This window comes from Poecilia reticulata, chromosome 23 (genome assembly GCF_904066995.2).
Source record: "Poecilia reticulata chromosome 23, P_reticulata-male-v2, whole genome shotgun sequence".
In the NCBI taxonomy this organism is placed as follows: Eukaryota; Metazoa; Chordata; class Actinopteri; order Cyprinodontiformes; family Poeciliidae; genus Poecilia; species Poecilia reticulata.
Window position 1 is genome coordinate 15,118,721 of NC_088852.1, and position 20,825 is coordinate 15,139,545.

Sequence of the window (20,825 nt, forward strand, 5' to 3'; positions counted from 1 at the left end):
GGATAAAATATTAATTACATGTATACATTAAAAAGAGAAAAGACAAAAATCCAATGAGGGGATTTTTAGGAGCATAGACTGATTTAGACTGTTCTGTTCCCTTATCACCTGAAAGGTCAGTTCTATCAGCATGACTCGTCAGTCTTGCTCAGTGGGATGATGTTTTCTTCAAAGGTCACCAAACTCAAACTTTGTCTAACAAGTGTGGGGAACAATCTACTCAAGGATCTGTGGGTCGTGCTGGACAAACAAGTCAGATACATAAAGAGGCATGTTCCACCTGTTTGCTGGTAGTATTGAATTAATTAGAGGTGAAAGTCTTGAACGCACTGATGGACACAGGCTCTTACTGTAATTCAGGATACTGAATGCTAGTTTGAGAAGTATTGAGAGAACCTTTGATGGGGTAATTGGTTTAAAACATAGGTTTCCTGCAACTTTTAGATGTGTCTCTGCTGTAATCTATCCATTTGAATCAGGTGTGTTGAACACTTGAGCATTGCAGGACACCGAACCTCGAGGACTGGAGTTTGACACCCCTAGTTCAGAGGGTGTGATGTATTAAAAGAGCCACAAGATGTCCCACTTGAACAGAAGCAGTTCAGTTCCAATTATGGTAAAAGGCAAAGCTGAACCCAGTTAACCTTTATTGGAACTGTGGATGTTTGAGGGTATCCAAATCCACTCCAAGGAAATTGCTTATAAAAACTACAGTTTTGTATTTTTGCCTTTCAGAACAAATATTTAAAAGGTTTTTCGGCCTCGGGCTTATACCACACAAAGATCTGAACGTCTTAAACCTTGTTGACATGAACCAAACACAGAGGATCAGATTAAACTCACTAATTTCCTTTTAACTTTAATACCAGTTTCTGGTGTTAAAGGTTAAATATAGCTAATCTGTTCAGATGCTGTTGTTCCATGAGGTTGTTTCTGCAAATCTGTTTATTTTGTAGCACTGTAACAGAATATACTGTGGGCAAAGGAAATAAGACTTACGACTGCTGGATGTTATAACAAGGCTATTTTGTCACAAAGACCCTAGTACCCACTTTTCTTATTGCAACGTATAGGAATATCTTTGCTCATGATTCTAAAGTGATGGACCAGTGTAGCACTCTGTGAGAGGTTCAAAGATGGCAGTTGTAACAGCCTTGAGACCAATAACAGCCAGAGGTTCACTTCTGTCAATGTCAGATTAGAGTACATCAAAAATGCCAAAAAAATGTACCGTCAAAACGGCTCTTGAGTTCTATCAACTGTCCAAGATTCCATGTTTATCCTTTTACTCTACATTTTTTACAATAGTATGCTATCATTTATGTCGGTGCTGGCCTTTTAAGATTGATTTTGATCCCACCAAAGCACGGACATCATTTACAGTACTTTGCCAAAAAAAAGTACTTGAGCTTTTAGAAATGTTTACATTATAGCCCCAAACTTTGTGTTCTTGGTGTCCTGCGTGTTTTAAATGTCTGCTGGGTTCAAGGCATGATTAAAGTGGATCTTGGATGCCTCAAAGCTTAATGACAGACCCATCTGCAAATCTTTGTTGATGTTAAACAAAATCTTGGAGAGTAATAGAACAATAAATTGACTCTTTCAAAAACCACCACCAACAAAACCCAAAACAAACAAAAAAAGGTTTGACCATTTTTAGGCTTTAGAGTGTTTTTTTTTTTTTTGCAACAAGTTTATATTTAAATCTAAAAGCATATGATGTGAGGTACCACAGGTTGGTAGGACTTAGAATACCATATTAATATAATATTAATATAATTAAATTGGTAATTGATGTGCTGTCTTATTGTTCAGTTAGGCCCTCTGAATATATAGCAAGACTACACCTTTGACAAAATGCTTACTTTTTAAACTTTTTAAAAATACGAGACTGTTTAACCGTATTTATATGTATCTGATGTAGCATACTGGTAAACTCCCTCTAATATAATTGACTTCCACACTCCAGTCCGATAGGTGGCGGTAAATGCACCTTAAGTTGGTTTGCCAACTGTCAATAAAACTCAGAGAAAGAGCCGCATTACATCATTTAATGGCGGTAATGCTGACCAAAATACACGTTTAACTTAACAACGTGTATTACACGGTTACCAACTACTAATGAACTCAACAAGTGACATGCCAGGAAGAAGAAGACGACTTCACATCCAGGTATTTTACATAGAAATAATAAATACATTTTAATGTGTCTATCAATTAATATACGACATTGAGACTGAGTTGAAACCGTGCTACTAGTGCAGTCAACTTCTCTATCCCACTGGCAGGAAAAAGTGTGGGAAACGTAGGAACAGGAATACTGAAGAAGGTTAAATGTTCCTGGACAGGGCGCGGGACTCTCGAAAGTTCACCATGGTGCTAACCCATGAGTTAGGGGAGCTAATCAAAATTAAATTGGGGGGGATTACAGAACATTGACAAATCGATACTTTTACCCATCCCTATCAATTATTCAGTGTATTAGACTGTAAAAGTTTTACATATTGAAATAGAGCGCTTCTCGTTATTAAAGAAAGAAAAATGGAAGGATTTCTTCAACCAAGTACTGTCTCCAAGTCAGCAGGAACTGTGTAGGCCTTATTGTAACACATTTCTGTTTCAAAATAATTTTTCCCGAGTTAATATCCTATTTTGTAGAAAGAACGTTTGGGCATTGTATTATAACCATTGAAGTTAAAATGGCTTGAAATAGATAATTGTATTGGAAGGAGACTGCTGTCTCTGTGATACGTAATACCAGGGACATTCCCTTGCCACTGTTAATGGGCACATCGTTGTGGGACAGTATGTCAGGATTTTGTCGCACGTCAGCGCCCCCTCGTGTCCGCCCAGGCAGCTGCAGTGCCCCGCAGAGCGCTGTGACGGGCTCGGCGCTCCGAGCTGCGCATCCCGCTACCTCTCCCCGCGCCTCAGCAGGAGCAGAGCCTCCTCTCCCACAGACAACTGAGCGGAGCGCCCGCCGTCTCCTCCTCTCTGGGAACATCTTTTTTTTTTTTTTTTTTTGGAGATACAAAGCAGCTCGCTCCTACACTGCTGCTGCTGCTGCTCCTACAGCCGCTCTCAACTGGCAGTTGGAATAAAGACCTGCGATAGAGGGAACCCCGCTCCTCTGTTCTTCTTTTCCAGTGACGACGGTAGAAACCAGGTAAGACAATTTGCCATCTGTTTGCAGCAAGTGAGGAGTTTCTGGTTGTCAGGGGGTTTTTGGGTAAAAAAAAAAGAAAAAGAAAGAAGCAAAGCCAACGCTCTGCATGGGTTGTAGCAGACAGGCTGCACCTGCTTTAAATGAACAAGCCAGTTAATTTCACTCTTCCAGGATTCTGACATATAAACCAGGTGGTTTGGCAGCTGAAAAACAAGGAATATTTATAAAAACCATGCTTTGATGTGTTTATAATCATAAGGAAAACACGTTGGAATTGTAGTCTTATAACAAAAACGGAGGATTCCCCACTTTATGCTCCTTCGACATTTTAGCACTTCTCATTTTACAACTTTGATCTCAGTAAGATGTGCATTTAAAGCACTTTACAACATTTTGTGCCACTTTTGTTACACAGCTTGTCACAGGCACAGACTTTGCTGTATATAATTGCCGTTTTATGTAATAGATTGTCAGAAAGTAGTGCTTAGTGGAAGGAAAACTTTTTTTAGGTAGGCTGCACTAGACTTTGTTTTTATGGGTAATTAGTAAAAGAAGCTGAAAAAAATCCTTAAGGTCTTTTTTACTCAAATACCCCTAAATAAATTCAACACCAAGCAACTTTTCTCAGATGTTACCTGATTACTAAGTCCACTAGTGTCTAGTTTAGCCTAATTAGTGGGATGAATGATGAAACTAAATAAAGGTCAATTCTGAAACTAAATAAAGATCAATTCTGGAAGAAAAGAAGCTGTTGGAGGCTACACAAGACTAGAGACTGAGGTAGAATTTCACCATCAAACAGGAAGATGGACTCTAAACATTCAGTGGGAGCTACAAGAAAATGGTTTAGATTCACACTCCCCATTGCTTCTTTAATAAGTTTGTCATGATCTTGCAGCTCCAGATCTATTTAATGTAGAAAAATTACCTTTGCAAAGCTGTCATGTAGAATCTGCTTTTGATTCCTAATCCCCTGGACTCATCCTAATCTATTTAGCATAGCTCTCAGCCTGCAATCACGAATGTCTGGAAGATTTTTTAATAATGGATGACAAAAGAGATTTGCTGGTTTGCAGCATCGATTTGTCCGGATGAGAACCTAAATTACCTGAGGACATTTTGTTTTACTAAAAGATGACATATATATTTTTTGCAAGTTTAAAATGGGTTTGATGCCGTTAGTTTTTTTTTGTAATAATCTCCCAATCCGCTCATATAATGCGTTTATTCAAATAAAAGCTTTATTGGAGGCTCCTTATTACCCCAAATCAAATTACACGCCCACGTTAGGTTCCCTCATAATTTCCCTGATTGTGTAACCAGTGAGATGATGCTGAGGCATCTGGTAGGTCCGTCCCAAGGGAGCGGAGCGCTGCCAGAGCTGGCTGGAGCTCACTGACGGCGTTGAACCCGTCAAAGAATCCAACCAGGAGCTGCAGAGTTGAAAGGACTCGAGGCCACCGTCCTCAGGGGAACTCGTTGCCCTTACCAAAGAGATTTGCCTAAACCTTGATCACTGTCGGCTCTGGTGACAGTTGTACCAAGAGTCAGCAGCTATGATGGAGGTGGATTCAGTTTTACATGGTTAAACAAAGTTTCCCATCGTCCGTGAACCCTGGTTAGAACGGTTTGCCAAGGTTTTATCCTTCTTTTTTATGACTGCGAAGGTCCTTGTAGTCCATCATCCGTACATCCCTTATCTTCCTCTGAATCCGGGGTCAGGTCGTGAAGCTAGCAGCTTTCAGACTTCTCTCTCCTCACCCACATGAGCCACCTCCATCGGGGGAATCCCAAGCCGTCCCAGAAAGATAGTCTGTCCGGCGTGTCCTCTAGGTTTCCTCCTGGAGGGACGCGTCCGAAGGCACCTCACCAGGGAGCCGTCCAGCACGCGTCCTAACCAGATGTCTGCTCTTGTTATTTCTAGTTCAAACCAGGGGGAAAATATATGTAACATCACAACATTTGTTGTCTTAATTAGTGTAAACACAAAAGGTTGAAGGGAATTCAACCCTTCATTTAGGTACTAAAAAAAAAAAAAATCACCTTCCTACATAGCAAAACTCTTAAGATCCCATTCCCTTGACGTGTTAGATTGATGAATGTTGAAAAAAGTAGCTGCCTTTCAAGATTGACTTTTCTATTGAGGGGGGTTTTGTCCTTGCAACGCCTTCACAATACAGAAATGTGCAAAATAATATAGTGATTTTTCATTCAAATGAGTTTCGTTTTATTTTTTAAGTCATACTAAAAACGTTTTGGTATAGTTTATGTTGACGAAGTATTATGGCTGGTTCTGTTCTGGAGACTCCTCTAGAGCCTCTGGAGATTAGAAGGGTTCATCTTGAAATGGAGAACATTAGAGACAACTCTGAGCATCCTCTTAAAGAAAATGTACAACAGAGTTTCTTCAGTCAGCGACTTCTTGAGAGTTGCTGTAGTACAGACTGCTACAGGAGATCCTTCCTGCCCACAGCCATCAACATCTACAAATCTTTGAATAACTTTGGATAAGATGAATTAACAACATGAAAATTCCTTCTGGGATTTCTAAAGCGTTTTTGATTTCATTTGGATTAAACTACTATTATCGCTAGTAATAAAAATAGTCAGAATGTTCCGTTTGAATGAACCCGGTTTATGACAAACGGTGAGGGAGTGGAACCTCATCTTCACCTGGCGTTGCTCCATTCAGCTCACTTTTTTTTTCCCACTACCACACCATTACACTAGTCTACAGATCTTTTGATCCATCTCTTGCTCTCATCCTGTCATTCCATTTCCTCCTTTAATCTTACATTTCTCAATTTTCCGTCTGCTACTCCCCCGACTTGGATCTGCTGCATTGTAATAACCGCGGGACTGCTCCCGTTTTGTTCTTCTCCTACGTCATGTTTTTACAACTTCTTCCCGTGCCCTTGGGTTGTCTGAGCGTTGGATGATGAGGGTGGCGTTTTCCTCAAGATCAATGATGGTTTGAGATATTTCACTGGAAGTGTCAGACTGAATTAGGGCAAGCGGCGCCAGATGAGACTTTAACGGCCTTGATATAGAGCAGGGACAAGCTCTCCCATCAGCATAGATTAGCTGCCTTGTCATTGCGGGAGAGAGACTCTTTAGATTAATTGGACATAAAGTCGTACCTGGAGAGATGCCATCAGATGGTTTCATAGATTAATAATTTGTACTTTTTTTTTTTGTCTCTGAATTTCTGCTACCTTGCGACGTAAATGCGTTTCGCTTTTAGTAAAACAACTGGGTGGGGTGCAGAGAAATTTCATCACGAGCAAAAGACTCAAGGAATAAACATCCTGCAAAAGGAGGATAGAAGTCATAAGGCACACGAGATCCAGACGCAGACGGAACAGTCGGAAACAAAGTCGGCTTTCTACTCATCTCCGCAGTGGGGAACGGCTCGCTGTGCTTGTAGACACAGAGAAAAAGGAACAACGAGAGATGCAAAGAGAGGACAAGAAGAGGGATTACGTGTCACCAGCGAGCGTTTGGAGGCTGAGATCTTCATGACACTGATGGCCCGTGGAGCTATTCTCTTCTCTGTGACGGTTAGCTCTGCATCCATCAGCAGCTGGAAGCTGTGAAGATATTCTGCTGCAAGTGAAAGATTGGGAGGTAGTGTTGGGGAGGAGGAGGGGGATGATGTAGTTCCCTTCAAATTAAGAAAAGCTAATCATCCATCAAGCAACGGAGCAAAATGCAGTCATGCTTTTTTTTCTTTTTCTTTGTTTTTGTTATTTACTGTAAACATGCTTAACTTTATGCATAATTGCAGAGTGGAAATAGGATAGGAATATGAGTTTGTTGACTTTGGTGAACTACTGATTGCTGCAGTTACTAGGGATGCATCGATCCCCCTTTTTCACTTTCTATACCGATATTTGATGTTGAGTTTCGTCAGCAATCTTTCCAATACAGAAAAGTTGTGCTGAATTGATTTAAAAGGTTTTTTTTTTTAAAGCACAGACATAAAAATACTGAATTATAAATTTATTTGATAACTATAGACCAGTACAGCACACTTAAACCCACCAATAGCTTCAGAAGCTTAGTCAAACATGTAAAAACAGCTGATGGTTGCTTCATTTGTTCAGCCAGTAGGAGTCAAGCAGCCAATGTAAAATAAATAAGAAACTGACTAATTCAATTAGTTGACTATCTTGGTCAAACATGTAAAAATAAGCTACAACAAAAAACCTTTTAAATATAATGTAAAATAAATGAGAATGCTTGATGTCAGTCAGAGCACAAAGCATAGAATCAGAATGACTAGATCTGCTCTTAAGGATCGGGCATACTGTCACAATACACAGTCTAGATTTTTTCTTTTTCAATATACAGATATTAACATCGGATTGGTGCATCTCTACCGATTACAGCTACAGATGCTGTAACCCTTTTAGAGTTTGTCCACCCCATACGCAGATATAAAAATAATCTGATCTTGAGACATTGTAAAATGTCTCAAGCTCAGATTGTCAGGAGAGTTTCTGTGAACCTTAACATTCTCAGTTGGATTCACAGTGGGGAGAGCAAGTACATGATTCACTGCTGATTTTGAAAAGCATGTAGAAGTCTTTCATTTTTATCATAGGTACTCAACTGTGAGTGTCGGAATCCAAAACAAAAATCCAGAAAATCACATTGTAAGATTTTTAAGTAATTAATTTGCATTTTATTGCATGACATGAGTATTGTCTCCCCCACCAACCAGTAACAATTCTGGCTCCGACTTCTTTAAGAAATCCTCCTGTTCTCCTCCCCTTTCCTGTATCAAAGACACCTGTAGGTAGAAAATGTTTATTGATGATAAAGTGCATCAATGGAATTTCTATTTAGGACACTCATCATTTAGGTAACACCATGGATTATGCTACGTATGTATCACTTCCATAATATTTCCTTTTTTCCATCCTGAGACTGGCCCTTAACGGAGCCTGTACCACCTGTTCTGCTTTTCTGCAATCGTCCAACTTGTATCTCCTTAGTCGGAAATGAACTTAAAGTTTCCGATACAGAAACTTTATGTCCTGGTTGGTCCAGTTCACAATTACAACGTTAAGAGTACTTCATGTGGTACTCAGAGATCAATATCTAACTTAATTACCCAACTCTGCTCTAAGCATCACTAGAACTCTGTCCCTTTTTATCCAACATCTGTGCAGTGCCAATAAAGTATGTGACCGCCTACACATTTACTCTGTTTAAGCTTTTTTTCCTTTTTATTTCTACACCTAAATCTCATCAGACAAATGGTAATATCAAAGATAACTTCTTACAACTAAAAAGCAGTTTTCAACCAACCATTTCATGCATAAAAATCCATGAAAAACAACATAAAGTTAAGTGCCTGCAATAACTGTCAACATGCCTTTTACCTCTGTGGAGGAACTGGCCCACTCTTTATTACAGAATTGTATAAATTAAGTCACGAACAGCACAAACAGCTGGTTAACTGGGATTGAAATGTTGTGGCATTACATTTAAGACCGGACACTTAAATAAATATATTTTGGACGACTGTCTGAAAAGTTACTCAATATAACAACAAAGTTGCTAAGCTGGCAACAGTTGTGATGGAGAAACAAAATAAAAACCAGCCTTTCTTCTAACACGATTTCAAATCTAGGGGTGCACAGATTTCTGGTAGTATCACAGATCTTTAAAAAGCTTGACAGGACAATTTTGGCCAATATTGATTTATATTTTTGGTCTGAAAACTCACTAAATACAGCATCAAAGCTGCCATGTAGATGTGAGCTGGTGTACAAGTCAGAATCTATCATGGCTTACCAAAAGGAGCTTGGATGATTTTCAGACCTTTTTGGAGATATCTAAGATTGGTTGTACATGTAAGTATTGTCCGAACGCCAGTCGCCTAAAATTAAAGAAATTGATTGACCCCCATCAGTGTACCCCGGTTCCTGATAGTATTGACAGTATACCCTTCATATTGATGCCCAGAAATGCCTGAGTAGAAATAATCTAGTTGTAAATCTCAAGTTGTAAAATACGAGGGAAAATACAACCTACATTTGCTCTCTTGACTATAGAAGCACATCATGGACCAGAGGGGACCTCTTTCAGCTATGAATAATACTAAAGTGTGAATAGAAACCCACCCCTGCGCCCTATACAAATGGCAGGAATCTGCATGTTTATGTTGTTTGCTTAAAGATTGATAGCCCAGACGTCGGAGTTTGGCACCGCGAGCTCAGGCTAAGAGAGCTATCCAGAGTTGTTTCTTATTTACATCAGACTCATTCATCTCCCCTCGTACTTTCAGCGGAGGCTGACATTGAAATGGCTCTGTATTAAGCAAGGAGAAAGCAGACTGGAGCTTGTATCACTTTTCCACCCCTCCTTCTTAAGAGCGAAGGAGAAATGATGGATGGCACGGCACTTTAATGATCTTGTAGTGGAAATGCAAGTGCTGAAGCAGGCACATTACACGCTAACGGTAGAGAGATGAGGGTAGACTTTCGGTGACTGCGTACGGCAGTCTCATAAAAATCTTGTTCCTCAATTAAGGGACTGGGCTGTCGAGTGAAAAGGACATGCAAGGGACAAGTCTAATATATGTTTTTATCATAAACATGTACACTGGTAAGGTTCCGTGACGTCTGGGCTTTGACTGGACCATTAACACCTTGATTGTCTTCTTTTTTCTGCCATCCTGCTGCTCTGTTGGGATCATTGTGCTGTTGTTGACCCAGTTTTGGTCGACCTTTAGCTGTTGGGCGTATTTGACACGAGAATACTTGGACACAAAAATCAATTCAATGCCTTTGCTGGACGGAGCTCCTGCAAAATAATCCCAAATTATCATCAGCCCACCGCCATCATATTTGACAGTTGGTATAAAGTGCTGGTACTCTAATGTTGTCTTAGGATGGTGCTGTGCCTTTTGCCTGACCAGCAGTGCTTTGACCCCTATTATCTCGGAGAGAACAAGACTTGTAAACTCAAGTTTTGTTGCCTTAATTCTAAAGAAATTAGACTTTTTATTAACCTCTCACATGAGGAAAGTGATTGTTTCCTCAAAATGACTTCAAATTGTTTAGGAATTAGTTTGTATATCCTTCCCAAATTACTGAAAACCAACAACTGCTTTTCTACAATCGCTGCTTTTCTTCTCGACTTTGTTCTGGCACATCTGTCTGGAAGGAGCAAATATGTACTTTTTGTGTTATTTCTATACCAACCTTAAACTTTGGCCTTGCTTCTCTTAGCCCATTTTGTGTGTGTGGATGAATGACTATACAGATGAAACTATGATAAAGTCATTTTTGTAATGACAAACAAATCCTGTAAGGGTGCACAATATATTTCAATATGGAATATTGCTGGTGATTTTTTTGATGACTTGAGCTGGATTAAGAAATCCTTAACCAAACAATGTTGATATCTTTCTGCTCTCAGTTCATTGTAGACTTAAACCTCAGATACGGAGTAGTCTGTATGGATACCGGAGACATATTCCCGAGTTCCATCTCTACATGATGGTTTTATTGAAAAAGTTGCATCTGGCTACATTTTGGTGTTTTGGCTGGGAAAGAAAGCAATTTTTGTCGCCTCTTAATGACTTTCTGTTTGTGTCTTGCACACAGTAGTGCATGTGGACCCATTATGAGTCCACCAGCCTTTAAACCTAGCTGCCTTCTCTTGCCATCTGTTGTTTGCTGAATGTAAAACTAGTAAAGCCAATCTGCTCGAGGTGCCTGTGCTGGCAATGCGAGGCAACTTGTCATTACGAGACGATTCAGTCTCAGAGTAGTCCTTTTGAGATCAAGCTTTCATGGGGCGTTCAAGGTCACATGTTGAGACAAAATGAAGTGATTGTCTTCAGTTGCAGTAGCACTGTGTGTTGATGTGTTTGTAGTTTCTTATTCTTTTTGTGCGCTACTTGGAAGGTTTGGCAGCAGTCCAGATCAGGAAAGCTCTTTTTTCCTTCTCCGTGAACCAGGCATGTGGTTCAGTGTAGGGTGTGATATAGCCTTGAGCGACAAATGAGATGATTTCACATGATTTGAAATAAAATATTTGACTAAATATGATTCAGACTGTTTTAAACATAAAAGTGAGAAATATGCCTGCTACTACTTAAGTAACCAAATGCCTCAATATTGTATTTCTGTTCTTAAAACATCAAACAACTGTAAAATTCAGTGTAGTTTAACATACTGTAGACATTTACTAAATTTACGCCGCTGAAGTTTCGAATGGGGTTCACTGAAATATCAAGCCCGATTTTCTGATTTCTGCTGATACTGAAAATCAACAATTTAGTCACTTTTCAGACAAAACATTGGTACTGAGCAAAATGGATCAGCCTCTTCAAAGAGCAGTGATCGGCCAGAAAACTCCAGTCTGTGCACCTGTAGTTTTGAAACGATGTTAGGAAAAAGATTGGTTGGTTTTAGTTTTGTGTCTCCACCACAACTGCTTTTGTGTTCCTAAAATATTTCTGAATTGCCAAATTTTTTCATTGTTATAAGCAAGAAAAAAGTGGAATTGCCTTTTTTTCAACCAGCAAGAGGAAGGGAGGTACAACACTGCATTATTCTAGTCAACGCTTCCCCTCTTCCACCTTCTGCTGAGCACTGTCTGTCAGGTGGCTTAAAGAACACAAATTCAGCTGTTGGGAAACGACTCTGTCCATTAAAAACTAGAACAGAAGGGTGAAAAAACTAAAGGAGAGTTAACCATTACTGAAACAAACTGATTTAAAATGAATATTTGTACATGAAACAAACATTTTGTTTGTTAATTATTTTAGTAACACTCTTACAACTTTAATAATGTTGTTGATTTGCATTAGCTTGACTTTGAATACTCGTTTTAGGTTTTATTTCAGAGAAATGCTGCATATTGCTGAGTTCAGTCTTTGCCACTGGCTCCAAGCATCTGAGCCAGACAGATTTAAATCCCTCTTCTAAAGAAAACCTGTAGAGTTCACCAAGTCTGAATAAAAAAAGCAACATTTCTCTCTCAGAGCATGTTTCTATGCAATCGGATTTTCTTCAGCTTACCTCCTTCTACATTTCTGCAAGCTGAGTTGTGTCTGTACACAACAAGGTATCTTTTTATCTCCTGCTGTACTGTTGGCTGTTAAGCAAAGGGTAAAAAAAACCCTTATGATAAAATGAATAGCTGCAAAACATTTCAGATGTTTTCTAAAGAAGCTTTTAAAATGTTTTCCTTTGCCATTTAAGCCTGCCAGAATGACCTCCTGACATGCTCTGGAAACACACCTCTTGATTAATTAGCTGATGACACTTTATTTATTTTATTTTTTCACTCCAGATTGATTAATTATAAAATAAACTAATGGAGAAATTATCTCTCTCTCCTGTTTGAGCTACTCACTCATGAGTGTAAGTCGCACTGAAATTGTGCCGCAGAGCCAACAGGTAGACCTGCTTATTCCTTCAGTAATTGCTGTCAGTCATCTATAAAAGTGTTTTTGAATTGAATGCCTGTGTCACAGATTTAGATAAGTACACCCCTTCTCCTGATGAGCACTTTATTTTCTTCACTTATACCTTCACTTGATTCACGTGAAGGTCAGACATGACTACAGCGACAGCATAAGGAAAAAGTATTCAGAAAAAATAAAGCTAAAATGTAATGAATGTTGATGGCATATAAAATTGGTTTTCAAAAACGTCACATCATCTCCCCCCCTGGCCCCCCTGACAGTGTTGGTAATAGAATTATTCGTGGATATTTTTTTCAAATCCCATTCTGCCTTGGCTGTTTCCATCTCTACCAGCTACGGCATCTTGCATCCCCTTTGTAGATTTTACTAGTGACGTTTGTTTCACAGAGGGTTATTGAGCGTTATGACCCACCAACTGAGAAATCAAGCTGCATTTGCTCAAACAATGTTAAAATGGTGCAAATACAGCATGCTAACGCTACGAGGCCCAGGGGCGGGAACTCATGCATACCCAATGAACCCTGGTTTACGTATCATTTCCTCTGTCATTTCTCTGGCATTCTGCTAATGTCCTCTGAGCTGGAATGACACTGCAAACCCTTTTGTCACCAACCAACACGCAAACACATTCAGAGCGATGTCTGCGGATGGCTGTTTGCTGAGATACTCTTCAGCAAAGCATCTCCTCAAACTGCAGAATTTGATTCTCAAGAATCAGTAATTAGATTGTTTTTTTCCCCCCTCAGACATTATTATCATCATAATCATCTAGGAGGTTTTTTTCTCTTGCTTTGTTTACAGTGGCTGGTCTGCAATCAGATCATTCATATTAAGTGGAGAGTGTCTGTGAACAACAGTGTTCTAGTTTTAATAAAATATATTTTCTGTTAGATTTAAGCCTGATCTTTGAATGGACAGATGAATATGGTTTGATTTAAACCATTCAGTTGCAGTTCTGGCTGGCATGTTTAGGTTTGTCGTAGAGTTTAGATTTATGCCCCGAGCTGGACCCGCACTGAAATTCGGGCTGGGTCAGTCCAAAACTATTTGCTTGATGATTGGGTCGGACTTCTGTGGCAGGTTTAATGAAATACATGTAGCAAAGAGAAAACCAAACGAGAATGCAGGATATAAGGTTGTGTTAATCTACTCTACTCAATCCATTTTTCCTCCAACTGACCAGCTCACTGTCCATGCTAAAGAGAAGCACCCCAAACCTCCTGCCTTGTAGGAATGAGGGTTTACAACTGGGCCAATTCCATCATGTTTCGCAATCGGAATACAGGAGGCCCTCTGGTTTTCATGGACTTTTTAGGGACTGCAAAAATCTAAAATATAACTTAACATGCATTAATATGCACAGTGGGAACTGCGTTAGCTTCTGAACTGCTGCAGAAATTAATATCCACGGTCTTCCTTATCGCTCTTGAGGGCTCAGCCAATCATCATTGTTTCACAAATACCAGCCAATAGCAGCCAAGTAGCATTGGACCTAGATATTTCAACTTCCCAAGTTGGTATTTGACAAGACCCTATGTTTCAAGCGTCAGGCCTGTTAATTGGCTTCAACTGTCCTTAATACCAACGCCTGATGTATATCTTTATTGGCTGAGATGCTAAAACTCAAGACTGTCACGCAAGATGCCAATTAGAGACATTTAAAGTTTCTGTTGGACAACAAGATAATGTAACTGAAAGAATCCAAGTTGGACAAGAGACCAGTATTGAAAGTGGTGGAAAAAGAGGCCTACATGGCAAATTACTACCAATTCCCACATTAACTGAACCACAGAGCATGCAGCAGCAGAAGCAATGAGATGACAACAACTGTAAGCGTTTTCTTTTGTTTATATATTTTTTACGCATTTTTCTATTTACAGAATTTGAAAGGCATGACTTTCAGCTTGATACAATTCAACAGTTGCTTGGTGGTCAGTCACACTCTCCTGTTAGATGCATAAAGTGTCACAGCAAAACTGTCTAATATTAGGTTCTTGTGGCTGAGTCTAAATAGCGCGTGTAATCGATTGATTTGTGCATTCAGGAAAGTCACTCGCCTGTGGAAGTGCTCAGAACAGATTGTGACCACAGAGAACTGGAAGTAGACTTGAGAAGGATAGAAGGAGAATAGTTATGGTCACATGTGGCTATTCAGTCCCTTTTAGAGAACCTCCTGCCTTGTAGGAATGAGGGTTTACAACTGGGCCAAATGAAATGCCAATGGTGTCAGCAGACGTGCGAGAAATTGCAGGTTATCATCTTAGCCCCTGAGTCGTGGGGGGACGGGAGGAGGGTGGTAGGCTATTTCCCTCAGTAGATGATGACATGAAATTTACACCAGATGTGGGTAACAGCCCACGAAGTAATCCACTCATGCAATTACATCAAAACAAATTAGTCCATAAATTCTGTGTGTCAAAGTTTCAAGAGTGAGCTGGAGAATGAGTATTGCTCAAACTTTCTGCAATGTAATAAATACTCAAAGCCTTTTGGTATTGAAAACTTGGGCAGAAACTGTCTTAATATTTAATGCTTTGCATTCTTCCTCTTTGCACTCTGATCTTCAGTTCTTTCCATAGATACAGTTGTAGGCCAGTGATTGACCAGGCCTTTCTAGCAGCTTTATTTTCTTTCCCTAAAGCGGTTGAGATTTTTTTTTTGTGTGTGGAGTAATGCAATTTTTATGTTCAAGGACACATTAAAAACTCAAAATCAAATTCTGTAAACGTTGTGCTGAGTGAAATCACCTTGGTCGAGAGGAACACAACACAATATGTGACATTATGTTTTGGCATTACAACATTTGATTGGTTCTTTGTTATTCCTCCTTCATCAATTGTGCCATCCTGATTGGTCCTTTGTGGTTTCATGACCCATGCCAACGGTAAATGTTAATTTCCCTAGCAACACAATACTCCCAAAGGATGATTGTGCATTTACCTTCTGCATGGCACTGTAGTTGCAACAAATGTTTATAAATATATATATTTTTATATTTATTAATATATGTTTTCTGTCTCAACATGTTATAAATGTTGAGATCCCTGCAGCACTTTTCCCTCTTTCATTTAGAGAGGCCTAACAATCATGCCACAAATACACGATTTTCAGAATAGTTTTGATTTTCCATATCAAGACTAATTTGATTTTTTTTTTTTTAGCAATGTAGCCCTTAAATTTTTTTTAAATTGAATCACAAGAAAACCTTAAAAATGATAAAGCAGCAATAGTTAAAAAATTATCTGACAAATAGGTTTGGAATTGTTGATCTTTTTTTTAGAGATCACAGTAGTTTTTCAATCAGCTTAAGAAAATGCATTTTGTATTTCACCCATTTAATTAAAAAATAGAGATAAGCTGCTTATTGTTCATGTTTTCAATAAAAGAGTTACTTTGCTAATCTTGACTTTAGACTTCTGGCTTGATACATTCCTACTCTTCTGCCGTAAATGTCAAGGGATGTAACATTTTGTAAGGAAACACCAGAATCCTGAGTTCTTGTTTGATGACGGATCTTAAACCCGTGTTCTTGAACATATTGCAAAGATTCTGTTCAGTGACCCTACAGGCCTTGTCAGAAGTTGTTCCTTTAACTCCAATCGAACGCGAAACAAAAAGCGGCACCGTACGTTCTTGACTCCTCTTTGATGCATAATGTATCAAAGTCAAAGTGGCTTGCCGTGAGCTTGTCAGAAGTCTTGTCAACCTTTCATCCCTTTTTTTATTCAAATTTCATCATTTGTGGTATTTTACTCTTGCTCTTATCTGAATTGTCTGCACTGACCGGGCTCTCATCACTTATTTATGGCAGGCATGGTTACAGGCGACTACGGTGATCAGATTTGTGACCTTTTTGTGGAGATTACTGGCAGATTTCCTTTTTAGGCACTTTAATGTTTCAGCAGATAACCATAGCAAATACAAAACAATTTTGAAAGTAAGACTCCACACCTTATGGGGAAAAACGCTATCTATACCAATCTGAGACTAACGAGTAACTGGCCTAACCCAAGCAGCTTTATCCACCATTGGCAGCCACATATGGCATCAAGCATTTTGGATAACTGGTAATGATCATTTTATCTCACTGTGGAGAAATTTTGGCCGTCTCTACATTCCTTTATTGTTTCACGTTAGCCATATAAAATGTCATGATTAGCTTCTTTAGAGTCTTGCCATGGCATCTCAGATTGATTTAACTCCAGACTTTGCCTCTTAAAAACTTTTAATTCGTTTGGCATTCGGAAGTTAAATTTCTTGAAATTAAGGTCACAAAGTGATAGGGTGACCATTGTCCTTCAGGATTTTCTGATAAACACCAAAATTTATGGTTCCAAGTTGACCATTTCTTGAAAGAGAATAGCAGCCCCTGACAGGAACTCTACCACCATTATGGTTGGGTGTTTGCAAATGTGAAACAGACAATCATTTTTGAAGAGCATTTTTATTTTAATGTCGAATCATTAGCATTAACCCTAATTGGATTAGGTGTTGATGCGCTCTGTAATTCTGGAAGTCCAGCCGAACCTGGGAAAGTTCACCACTCTTCCATATTTTCTTTGTTAATGGATTATGTCTCTTGCTGGGGTTTGCTGGAATTCCAAAGTCTTAAAAATGTTTTTGTGACAGTTTCAAGAACGATAGATCTCAATTACTTTGTTTCCCAGGTTTTCTCGAATATTTGCTGGTGATTTCTCGATTCTATAAATCAAGACAATAATTCTGACATCATGCTACTAGTAAAGTTGAACTCGCATCCTAAAAATCTTAGTTATTTGGTAAAATACCAATGGAACAAATCCATTTTCACATAGGCTTAGGTTGGTTTGGAAAGTTTTTTTTAACCTTAATATACAAAGAAATCATTTAAAACTGCTTTTGTATTTACTTAGGTTATCTAGGTCTGAGATAAAAATTTGTCAGATGATCTACAAGCATAGAAGTTTGTTTTGAAAGAGAGAAATGGAAAAAAAATCTAAAAATTGGTATCCCACTGCAGATTTGTAGAAAATTTGGGTATCACAAAGCAATAGGAATAATCTGCTACTGTGTGGTTAATGATTACTTGGGAGGCTAAATACATTTGTAACTGATGTTGTGTTTAATTTGAGATTTTGACATTAAATCAACAGAGGTGTGGGATTTCTCAAGCTGACTGGAGCTAACCTCACAACTGAAGCTGAAACAAAAACCTATAGAGCTATTGATTAATGAACAGAAAACCTCATTGTACCAATTGTTTCTCTTTATCATAGTAAAAAAGATACTATTGGTTATAATAATCTGTGGTTTAAAAAATAACTTTTGAATTCAATTCAGCCACAAATTGATGCTTTTTTAAAGATTTCAGTCCACAGTTTGATTGATATTCAATTGCTAAATGTCTTTTGATAACTACCCAAAATGTTTGAACTGAAATGTGAACATAGAAGTATTACATGCAACTGTTAACATTTAACAGAGGCTTTGCAGCAATTTCTTAATATGGCAATTTAAAATTTCACAAAGGTAAGTCATGAACTTGACATTTTGAAAGTAAATCTAATTCAGTAGAAGATTTGGATACAGCTTGCACATTTTGAAGTCCTGTCACCCGTCCTCTAGTCAGTCTGTCCTCTCATGCATCGTCTTCTGGCATCCCAAGGTGCTTCCAGTCCAGAAGGGATATATTGCCTATTTAGTGAGTTCTGGCCTCTAACACAGGATCTCCATTACAGTAGAGACATCATGAACCTTATGTGCTGAAATGTGTCCAGGTGGCGTTCTGGGATGCCCAAATCTCTTTACTCACTCCTTTCAGTGTGGAGGATTCTTCATCTGGATGACTGAGCTGGTCTCCCAAAAGGAATCTAATTTCTGCTGTTTGCATTCAGGATCTCTTTTTGTTTTAAACCTTTTCCTAGAGTGGTAAGAAGTGGTTGGTATGTGGACTGAATGGTTTACCTCTTTCAGCTCAGGTCTTGGCTAACCTTTGAGACACGCACAGTAAAGTCTACTCTGTGCTTTCATGCAAACAGTATTCAGGCTCTAGTTTTGCTTTCTGAAATTTCTGATCTTATCCACCTTTAGAATTCTTTTCTGACACTTTTTTTGTTTTCATTTTTGCTCTTCGCCTGGCTATGACAAATGTTCAATTTGTCGTGACCTCGGGCATGCAGTCGTGTTTGCCCAGCCACAGTGTGTGTTGGCATGTTCAGACGAGTGCCATATGTGACAGGAAATGTGGTTGAACTGGTGAAACCAGAGCCTTCTTTGAACACTGAAAATTGGAATTTTCATCATTTGGACTCCTGCAGAGGATCATTGGCATTGAGGGTTGGAGCCATGAATGCAATCTGTGTTGCATGTTCTCAGCAATCACACTACAGTCATGGATAAAATGATACAAGTAATCTTTTTCAGGTTCTATGACTTTTGTGTCTGTTGTGATTTATGATTTATTTTCTTTGGGACTCAAATTGTTGCCTCGAGACACAGCTATGTTGTCACAACTTAGTTATTTGCAACAATTTCTTTGCAAGATTATGAAGGATCTCTGATAGCAAAAGAATTAAAGTAAATTCTCCTGTGAGAAAGCAGATGACGTGTAGCTTTTTACTACTACTCAAACTTTGTTGTGCTGAAAGTAGTGCAGACTCTTTTCGGATGCTTCAGCCTGAAGCAAACAGATGTTAACTGTTATAACAGGGCTGACTGCATGTTTTTGGTGTGAGTTTTATTTCCAGAGAAGCACACGGTCAATTCTCCTTGACTAGGCATCTTTTAGAGAATCCCAGAGGAGAGCAAACCTTGAAGTAGGACTCACCATTTCATTTGAAAGTTTCCTCTTTATATTCTTGCTGAAAACATGAAATCAAACCCATATTTTATGGTAACCTTGATTTTTTTTATGTTTTATTTTTGTAGATAGCTGTGTTACCCTAGAAAATAGAATCCCACAGAGACAAAGCTAGACCGCATCTGAACCTTCAAAACTTGCAAGAATCCTACCTAAGATAAAGATGGTACACATCTTTTTGATAGATTTAAAGTCTTGAATCGTTATACTTTTTAGTTGTATTGAATAAAGGCAAAAGTATGTCTATTATCTTGACAGCAAAAACACAATTTAGCTCTCTTATAATTGTAAATAAACTCAAGCAATCAGGAGTGCCATTTTTGTCAGATCCCATGTGGACAGGACGCTCGCATGACCCTCAACAAGTCGGTATGAAACTGTGAGGGGTCTCATTTACAAAGGAGTGTGTAGGAACCAAACTTAAAATGGCACGCACCAAATATGTATGATTTACAAAAAACACGTACACACAGCAGCAAGCTATTTTTATAATTCAAAGCTATGTCTAAAAGTTTGCGCACACGATCAAAAGTCGCAACCTTTTTTTTAAGGTTTTGTTGGCTGTAGTGCCTTTATTTGAAAGCAGTTTGACAGGAAAGAGGTTTATGAGAGAGGGGGAAGACACGCGGCAAATGTCGTCAGGCCGGGAATCAAACCTGCAACCACCGCCATGAGGACCAAGGCCTCAATACATGGGATGTGCTTTGCCTCTGCGCCACCACAGCACTCAAAGTCATGACCTTTTCGTGGAAAGTGACATACGCATGTTTCAGACCCCATTTTACCTGTACGCCAGTTTGTAAGTGAGACCCCAAACCTTAACCCTCACAGACTCCTCCTGAGTTCTCCGTTTGATAGTCAGGAGTTCTCAAATCAGTGCACACAGGAGCTGCTAAATCAAAACACACCCCAATCTTATTCTTTGGAAAATAATCAAATTTAAAGTCAAATTCAAGAAAGTACCCATGTACAGAAAGCATAATCATGTGCAGCACTCCTCAGGTAATAGAAGCAGGCTGCTCCTGTTACCTGAAAAGCTTGACCCTTGCTCAAAGGTTTATTGAGTCAGACTTTGTAAAGCAGGCAAAAACATGCGGTCACTATGAGGTCACGCCATCATAAAGGAAAACAACTTCCTTTGTTTACCGGTGGAGTTTGCTTTGAAGCATATTAAAACCAGCAGCCCTACTTTTTGATCTCAATGTAACTCGAGAGAAATTCATCCCAAATCTCATCTGATCTAAGCTACCAGTTTCATAATGGAACAATCAAAAATTAGGTATTGCAGTCATCTTTTATCACTTAATGGCATGTTGTCAGACATGAACAACTTTAAACTTTTAGAAAGCGCTTTTTTCGTTCATAGC

At 39.0% G+C, this 20,825-nt stretch overlaps 1 protein-coding gene across 1 annotated transcript in view; it reads left to right on the top strand.

Annotated features, from left to right (window-relative positions):
- Window positions 1–3,028: 3,028 nt before the first annotated feature.
- Window positions 3,029–20,825, top strand: part of nav3 (neuron navigator 3) — a 381,588-nt gene continuing 363,791 nt past the window's right edge. The window contains exon 1 of the mRNA XM_008401340.3: window positions 3,029–3,166. The gene's annotated coding sequence lies outside the window, so the exon portion shown is untranslated. The remainder of the gene's footprint in view (window positions 3,167–20,825) is intronic.